The 9674-nt window shown below is 40.2% G+C and overlaps 1 pseudogene; it reads left to right on the top strand.

The window, feature by feature from the left end:
* Nucleotides 1-3937: 3937 nt before the first annotated feature.
* LOC128066303 (uncharacterized) lies at nt 3938-4010 on the top strand (annotated as a pseudogene).
* Nucleotides 4011-9674: the final 5664 nt, after the last annotated feature.

The following is a 9674-nucleotide window of genomic DNA, read 5'->3' as shown; positions in this document are numbered from 1 at the left end:
GAGAGCCAACCAGTCCATTCTAAAGGAGATCAGCCCTGGGTGTTCATTGGAGGGACTGATGTTGAAACTGAAAGTCCAATACTTTGGCCACCAGATGTGAAGAGTTGACTTATTGCAAAAGACCCTGATTCTGGGAAAGATTGAAGGCAGGAGGAGAAGGGGACAATGGAGGATGAGATGCTTGGATGGCATCACTGACACAATGGATATGGGTTTGGGTGGACTCCGGGAGTTGGTGATGGACAGGGAGGCCTGGCGTGCTGCGGTTCATGGGGTTGCAAAGAGTCGGACATGACTGAGTGATTGACCTGAACTGAATTGATGAATGGAAAGGAACTTCTTCAATCTATAAAGGGCATCTATTAAAAACCTAAAGCTAACTCTTGCAACTCAGCAACAAAAGAAAAGCCAACTGAAAAAAGCATAGAGACGGGGAGCATTTTAGAGTTTTCTGGGAGCTTGGAGGAAGAGGAACGGGTAGTGGCTCCTTAATGGTCACCAGGTTTCCTTTTGCGTCTGCCTGCAATGCGGGAGACCCGGATTCAATCCCTGGGTCGGGAAGATCCCCTGGAGAAGGAAATGGCAACCCACTCCAGTACTCTTGCCTGGAAAATCCCATGGATGGAGAAGCCTGGTAGGCTACAGTCCATGGGGTCGCAAAGGGTTGGACACGACTGAGCAACTTCACTTCACTTCACTTCAAAAAGTTCTAGAACCAAATCATAGTAATGTTTGCAAAACATGAATGCTCTTAATGCCACTGAATTGTACACTTTAAAATGATAAATACCATGTTATGTATATTTTGTCAGAGTATTTAAAAATAATCCTAGAGCTGGCATCATACGTAATGGTGAAGTTGAATGGAACAAGCAAGGATATTTGCAGATTGTCATGCCTACTAACCAATGAAATTAGTCACGAACAAAAGCATATACCAATTGGAAAAGAAGAAGTAAAATTCTCTTTATCCATAGATAGCCTGAGCATCTATTTAGTAAATCCAATGGAATCTCTAAAGAACTACTAGAACTGACAAATGATTTAGCAAGATTGCACAATATCAACATCCAAATATCAACTGTACATCTATATGCTAGCAACAAACATACAGTTCAGTTCAGTTCAGCTCAGTCGTGTCCGACTCTCTGCGACTGCATGAATCACAGCACACCAGGCCTCCCTGTCCATCGCCAACTCCCAGAGTTCACTCAGACTGACGTCCATTGAGTCGGTGATGCCATCCAGCCATCTCATCCTCTGTCATACCTTTCTCCTACTGCCTCCAGTCCCTCCCACCATCAGGGTCTTTTCCAATGAGTCAGCTCTTTGCATGAGGTAGCCAAAGTACTGGAGTTTCAGCTTCAGCATCAGTCCTTCCAATGAACACCCAGGACTGATCTCCTTTAGGATGGACTGGTTGGATCTCCTTGCAGTCCAATGGACTCTCAAGAGTCTTCTCCAAACATGCAGTAATTGGAGCTATAAAAACAGTATTGTTATTGATAACATCAGAAGATGAAGTCCTTAGGGATACATCTGACCAAGATATACAAGTCTTGTGCATTCGCAGAGTCCTCTGGCAGTCCAGTGGTTAGGACCCGGTGCTTTCACTGTCTTGAGCCTGGGTTCAGTCCCCAGTGAGGGAACTAAGATTCTACAAGTGGCGTGGCACAGCCAAAAAAAGAAAAAAGGCCTGTGCACTTAAAATTACAGAGCATTATTGAGAGAAATTAAAGACTAAAACAGATATAAACAAAAAATATATATACTGTGATATATCTATATATAATGTAGTCTTGTCATCAACATCAAATAGATCAATGAAACAGGGTAGAGAGTCCAAAAATAGACTTACACATATATGGATAAATCTTTTTTTAAAAAAATGAAGTACAGTTGATTTACAATGTTGTATTAGTTGCTGGTGTATGGCAAAGTGATTCAGTTACATGTATGTACATATACATATATGTGTGTATATTTTCCATTATGATTTATTATAGGATATTGAATATAGTTTCCTGTACTATACAGTAGGATCTTGTTGACTACCTACTCTATATAGGATAGTTTGTATCTGCTAATCCCAAACTCCTAATCTATCCCTCCCCGTCTTTCCCCTCTGGTAACTGTAAGCTTGTTTCCATGTCCATGAGTCTGCTTGCATTTTATAAATGAATTAATTGGTATCATATTTTAGATTCCACAAGTAGGTAATATCATGTGGCATCTTTCTGACGTATTTCACTTACTATGATGATCTCTAGGTCCGTACATGTTGCTGCAAACGGCATGAAGTCCGAGTAGTATTCCACTGTGGGCTTCCCTGATGGCTCAGTGGTAAAGAAACTGCTTGCCAATGCAGGAGACAAGGGTTAATTCCTGGGTCGGGAAGATCCCCTGGAGAAGGAAATGGCAACCCACTCTAGTGTTCGTCCCTGCAAAATCCCATGCACAGAGGAGCCTGGAAGCTACAAGTCCACGGGGTCACCAAAGAGTCAGAGGTGACTTAGTGACTAAACAAGAAGTATTCCATTGTGTGTATATATATGTAATACACACACACACACACACACACACACATATATATCTTCTTTATCCATTCATATGTCAATGGACATTTAGGTTGCTTCCATGTCTTAACTATTAGAAACTGGATAGATTTGTTTTTTTAAGGTACAAAGGCAGTTGAGCAGAGAAAAGAGTCTTTCAACAAATGTTGCTAAATATTGATAGATGTATATTTATATTCAAAACCAAAGTCACAAAAAACACACTTTGATCCATATCTCACATCATATGCAAAAATTAATTCAAAATGAATAATAGACCTAAATGTAAAACCCCAGACTATAAAGGGCCAAGAAGAAAAAAAGGGAGAAATTTTTTTTGACTTTGATTTAGGCAAATTTTTTTATATGACATCAAAAACATGATCTACAAAAGAACACATTGATATACTGTACTTCATCAAAATTTTTTAATTGTATTTTCAAAAGACATTCTAAAGAGAATAAAGAGAATTCCCTGGTGGTCCAGCGATTAAAACTCCGAACATTCACCACCAAGGGCCCAGGTTCAATCCTTGGTCAGGGAACTAAGTAAGATCCCAGAAGCAGCATGGAGCAGCCAGTTAAAAAACAGAGATGGAAAAAGAGTAAAAATATAAAGCAAAGACTAATTTGCAAATTAAATATTCGATAAAAGATTTGTATCCGAAAATATAGAGAACTTTCAAAGCTCAAGAATAAGAAACTCAGCATACGAATGGGCAAAAGATTTGACCATACACTTCACAAAAGATACACAAATGGTAAATAATAACGTTGAAGATATTCAACATTGTTAGTCATTAGGGAAGCAAAAACTAAAACTACAGAGAGATACTCACTAAACACTTATTGGTGGTGGTGACTTAGTCTCTCGGTCGTGTCCAACTTTTGTGACCTTATGGACTATGGCCCACCAGACTCCTCTGTTCATGGGGTTCTCCAGGCAAGAATCCTGGAGTGGGTTGCCATTTCCTTCTCCAGGTGATCTTCCTGACCCAGGAATCGAACACAGGTTTCCTGCATTGCAGGCAGATTCTTTACCAACTGAGCTATTAGATCTGACCCAAAGTGTTGGTGATGACATAGAGGAACTGGAATTTTCATATGATACTAATGGGAATCTAAATGATAAGGCCACTTTGGAAAATAGTTTGGTAGCTTCTTTAAAAACAACAACATAAAAACATGACTATATGTTCCATTCATTCTACTACTAGGCACTTAGCCAGTAAAAAGAAAAAGATGTGCCTACACATAGACTTTACAACTTTACTTGTAATCATGAAACGTTGGAAACGTCCCAAAAGTTCAACAAGTGATTGGACAAACTGGCATTTCCCTACCATGGGAAACTACTCAGTATTTAAAAGGAATAAACCCTAGTGCTTGCTTCAGCAGCACATATACTAAAACTGGAATGTTACAAAGCAGATTAGCATGGCCCCTGCACAAGGAGATGGCTCCCCAGGTGGCACTAGTGGTAAAGAACCCACCTGCCAACGCAGGAGACACTGGAGACTTGGGTTGGATCCCCGGGTTGGACTCTTGCTTTTTATTTTTACTCTCTTCATCTCTCTTTTTAACTGGCTGCACCAGGCAGCTTCTGGGATCTTATTTCCCTGAACAAGGATTGAACCTGGGCCCCTTGGTGGTGAATGTGCAGTGTCCTAATCTAGTCCCATGGACAGAGGAGGAGCTTACAGTCCATAGGGTTGCAAAGAGTTGGACACAACTGTAGCGACTTAGCACACACGAGGAGCAAGGATGACAAAACAAGGGAATAAACCCTAAAATCTGGATGAGTCTCAAAGTAATTATGCTGAATGAAAGAAGCCATACAAAAGAGAGTACATATTGTATGGTTTCATTTACAGAAACTTTTGGGAAATGCAAAGTAATCTGTAGTGACATATAGCAGATCAGTGGTTGCCTGGGGACAGGTGACTTGGAAGACACAGTAAACAAGGATTACAGAAATTGGACTATAGAAATGGCACTATAGTCCATCTAATTTTTCAAGTCTCAAACTTCAGTTATTAGTGATTTCACTGTCTTCCTCACCTGTTGCACTCAGGGATTACCAAGAGATATGAAGAAACTTCTGGGGGTGATGAATGAATATATTGATTGTGGTGATGGTTTCACAGGCGCATATATTTGTTAAACTTATAAACTTTAAGTACGTGCAGGTTTGTTGTTAAAATTTTTTTTAATCATGCTGGCTGCTGACTAAAGAATGAGTTATAGGAGGAGGCAAGAAAGAGTGCAGGAAGGCAAGTTGGGAGAATATTATAGTAACCAAAGTGAGAGGTGATGGTGGCAACAGATACAGAGAAAAAGAGCAGAGATTCAGAATATATTTAATGGATAGAATATAAAGGATTTGATAATGGGCTGGGTGCAAGAGGTGAGGAACATGGGGGAATCCGAATAACTCTCAAGTTCGAGACTTGAAAAACTGGATGGACTATAGTGCCATTTCTAGAGGATGAAAAAGACTAAAGTGAAAACAGTTTGGCAAGGAATAAGGAGAATCAAGTTTTGTCAAGAACATGTGTTCTCTGAAATTCCATCTGTGGACCAAACTGCCTCAGGAAATGCCTGATGCCTGCATTAACAATGCTGGTTCCATGACTCCACCACAGACCTACTGAATCAGAATTTCTGAGAAATTGTGATTTTAAAAAAATATAATTATTTGGTTGTGCTGGGTCTTAGTTGCAGCATGCAAGATCTCCAGTCTTCTCTATGGCATAAAGGATCTTTAGCTGTGGCATGTGAACTCTTAGTTGTAGCATCTGGAAACTAGTTTCCTGACCAGGGATCTAGTTCCCTGACCAGGGATCCAACCCAAGCCTTCTGCATTCTGAGTGTGGAGTCTTAGCCGCTGGACTACCAGGGAAGTCCCAGTAACATACACTTTTAATCAAAATTTAAAACTTTCATGCTTCAAAGGGCACTATCAACAAAATTAGGAAATAATTCACAATGGGAGAATATATTTGCAAATCATATATCTGCTAAGGGATGTGTTATCAGAATATATGACAAACCCTTATTACTCAATATAAAAAGACAAATAATCCTATTTTTAAACAGGCAAATGATCTCAGTAGATAGCTTTCCCAAAGCAGATATACCAATAATCAGTAAGTACATGAAAAGACACTCAACATTATTAGTCACTGGGGAAATGCAATTAACTCAATGAGATATTCTTGTTGTTGTTCACTCAGTCCTGTGTGACTCTTTGTGACCCTATGGATTGCAACACGCCAGGCTTCCCTGTCCTTCACCAACTCCTGGAGCTTGCTCAAATTCATGTCCATTGAGTCGGTGATGCCATCCAACCATCTCATCCTCTGTCGTCCCCTTCTTCTTCTGCTTTCAATTTTTCCCAGCATCAGGGTCTTTTCAAATGAGTCAGCTCTTCGCATCAGGTGGCCAAAGTATTGGAGTTTCAGCTTCAGTATTAGTCCTTCCATTGAATCAGTCCAATCCAAGGGTTGATTTCCTTTAGGATTGACTGGCTTGACTTCCTTGCTGTCCAAGGGACTCTCAAGAGTTTTCTCCAACACCACAGTTTGAAGGCATTAATAAAAAAGGTGCTCAGCCTTTTTTATTGTCCACCTCACATCCACACATGACTACTGGAAAAACCATAGCTTTGACTCTATGGACCTTTGTAAGCAATTGGAGAAATGCAAGTTAAACTCTCAATGAGATATTCTACATACCCAAAATGGCTGCACCATTTTATATCCTCTTATAAATTGCTAATGAAAATATAAAATGGTATAATCTTCTTGGAAAATACAGTTTGCCAATTCCTCAGAAACTTACAGTTACCATATGAGCAAGCAATTTCACTGCTAGGTATATGCCCAGAACAATTGAAAACCTACATTCACACAAAAACTTGTACATGAATGTCATAACAACTTTATTCATAATAGCCAAAAGTGGAAATGGCTTAAATGCTCATCAACTGATGCATAGAGAAACAGAATGTAGTATATCCACACGATGGAATATTATTCAGTCATAAAAGAATGAAGTACTGATACATGCTACAACATGAACTTCGAAAACATGTTACATGAAGGAAACCAGTCACAAAAAACTTCATATGATTCCATTTGTATGAAAGGTCCATTAGCAACTTTCAAATATACAATATGGTATTAATTAAAGCCACCATGCACGATTTATGGTGACTTACATCACTATGATTTATTTATTTATTTTATATCTGGAAGTTTGTATTGTTTGACTCCTTCACCCATTGTGCTAACACCCTACTTGCTGCCTCTGGCAACCGCCTAGCTGTTCCATGAGTTCGTTTTTTTTTTTTTTTTTTAGATTTCACATATAAATAAGATCATATGGTATTTATCTTTCCATCTGAGTTATTTCACATAGCGAATGCCCTCAAGGCCCATGTTATCACAGATGACAAAATCTTTTTTAATGGCTGGATAATACTCCATTGTATATATACACCACGTTTTCTATATCTATTCATCCATTGATGACATTATGGTTGTTTCATACCTTGGCTATTGTAAATAGTGCTGCGATGAACATGCGGGTACATACAGCTCAAGTTAATGTTTTTAATTTTCTTTAAATACCTAGAAGTAGAATTTCTGCATTATATGGCAGTTTTATTCTTAATTTTCTGAGCAATGTCCATACTGTTCTCCACAGTGGCACCACTGTTTACTTGAATCCTACCCTTTAAATTGATGAAATATATGGAATGTGAATTATATCTTAATAAAGATGTTATTAAAAATTAGAAAAGCACACACACACACAGAAGGCCTGTTTCTATAGACTATCTTAAGTGGATTGGTTCACACAGTAAGTTTAGACAGATCATGCTAGAGCAGAGTAAAGAGGAGAGTTAATGAGTTCCCACAGGGTTTACAGCATTGTTACTGGCCCAGTTTTACAGGTGAGGAAACTGAGCTATACAGAAATTTATGGTCATATAGCTAGTATAGGTCAGAAATCAGATTCTGTGGGGCCCTTCAGTTCAGTTCAGTCACTCAGTTGTGTCTGACTCTTTGCGACCCCATGAATCGCAGCACGCCAGGCCTCCCTGTCCATCACCATCTCCCGGAGTTCACCCAAACTCATGTCCATCGAGTCAGTGATGCCATCCAGCCATCTCATCCTCGGTCGTCCCCTTCTCCTCCTGCCCACAATCCCTCCCAGCATCAGAGTCTTTTCCAATGAGTCAACTCTTTGCATCTGGTGGCCAAAGTACTGGAGTTTCAGCTTTAGCATCATTCCTTCCAAAGAAATCCCAGGGCTGATCTCCTTCAGAATGGACTGGTTGGATCTCCTTGCAGTCCAAGGGACTCTCAAGAGTCTTCTCCAACACCACAGTTCAAAAGCATCAATTCTTCGGCACTCAGCTTTCTTCACAGTCCAACTCTCATATCCATACATGATCACTGGAAAAACCATAGCCTTGACTAGATGGACCTTTGTTGGCAAAGTAATGTCTCTGCTTTTTAATATGCTATCTAGGTTGGTCATCACTTTCCTTCCAAGGAGTAACAGTCTTTTAATTTCATGGCTGCAGTCACCATCTGCAGTGATTTTGGATCCCAGAAAAATAAAGTCAGCCACTCTTTCCACTGTTTCTCCATCTATTTGCCGTGAAGTGATGGGACCAGATGCCATGATCTTCATTTTCTGAATGTTGAGCTTTAAGCCAACTTTTTCACTCTCCTCTTTCACTTTCATCAAGAGACTTTTTAGTTCCTCTTCACTTTCTGCCATAAGGGTGGTGTCATCTGCATATCTGAGGTTCTTGATATTTCTCCTGGCAATCTTGATTCCAGCTTGTGCTTCTTCCAGCCCAGCGTTTCTCATGATGTACTCTGCATGAAAGTTAAATAAGCAGGGTGACAATATACAGCCTTGATGTACTCTTTTTCCTATTTGGAACCAGTCTGTTGTTCCATGTCCAGTTCTAACTGCTGCTTCCTGACCTGCATATAGGTTTCTCGAGAGGCAGGTCAGGTGGTCTGGTAGTCCCATCTCTTTCAGAATTTTCCTCAGTTTATTGTGATCCACACAGTCAAAGGCTTTGGCATAGTCAATAAAGCAGAAATAGATGTTTTTCTGGAACTCTCTTGCTTTTTCCATGATCCAGCCCTTAGCAGCCCTATTACTATCTCCTGGGAATCTGTGTCTCTGTTTTAAGATAAAAGCAAGGTGGAGAACATCCACAGCTAAGGATTTCTCAATGGCATTGCTCTCTCCTCTCAGCTGCCAAATTCTCAGTGCTCCTTGGGCTTCCTTGATAGCTCAGTTGGTAAAAATCTCCTGCAATGCAGGAGACCCCAGTTCGCTTCCTGGGGTGGGAAGATCCCCTGGAGAAGGGATAGCCTACCCACTCCAGTATTCTTGGGCTTCCTTTGCAGCTCAGCTGGTAAAGAATCTGCCTGCAATGTGGGAGACCTGGCTTCAATCTCTGGGTTGGAAAGATCCCCTGGAGGAGGGAAAGGCTACCCACTCCAGTATTCTGACCTGGAGAATTCCATGGACTCTATGGTGCATGGGGCTGCAGAGTCCGACAGGACTTGGTTTCTTGGTTTAGAGCAAAGTTTAGGACAAAGCAATCCCTTTGAAGCTATCAGTATGCAGCTTCTTTCCTTCTGGGAAGTGATGAAGTGATGTCTGTCTGGCTATGTGAATACTTAGCTGAGGATGATCAGATAGAAGACTTTATGACACAGTACCTGAATATCAGAGCACCCTCTGAAAACTCATAAAGATGTCACTTGTATATAAGCTCTTCGAATGTTCATGAGTACCTAGGACAACACTCATTTGTCAGTCAGTATAAATTTAATATAGCAGACTTCTATTTCTCACAAGGCACTTTGTTTTCATGTAAGTATAGGGTTTTGTTTGTTTATTGGACATTCGTTTTAATCTGATTGTCAAATGAATACAAGGACTGAAATCTTTGCCTCCATTTTGGACTGTTTCTGTGAGCTACATTCCCATCCTGAGTCAAAGGGTATGAACATTTTTAAGTCTCTTGATCTGCAATCCAAATTGCTTTGCAAAAAGACTGAACCAATTTACACTCCT

The sequence above is a fragment of the Budorcas taxicolor genome, chromosome 20 (genome assembly GCF_023091745.1).
Source record: "Budorcas taxicolor isolate Tak-1 chromosome 20, Takin1.1, whole genome shotgun sequence".
Taxonomy (NCBI): domain Eukaryota; kingdom Metazoa; phylum Chordata; class Mammalia; order Artiodactyla; family Bovidae; genus Budorcas; species Budorcas taxicolor.
The sequence above is the reverse complement of the archived record's forward strand: the minus strand, read 5'-3'. Positions and strand labels throughout refer to the sequence as shown.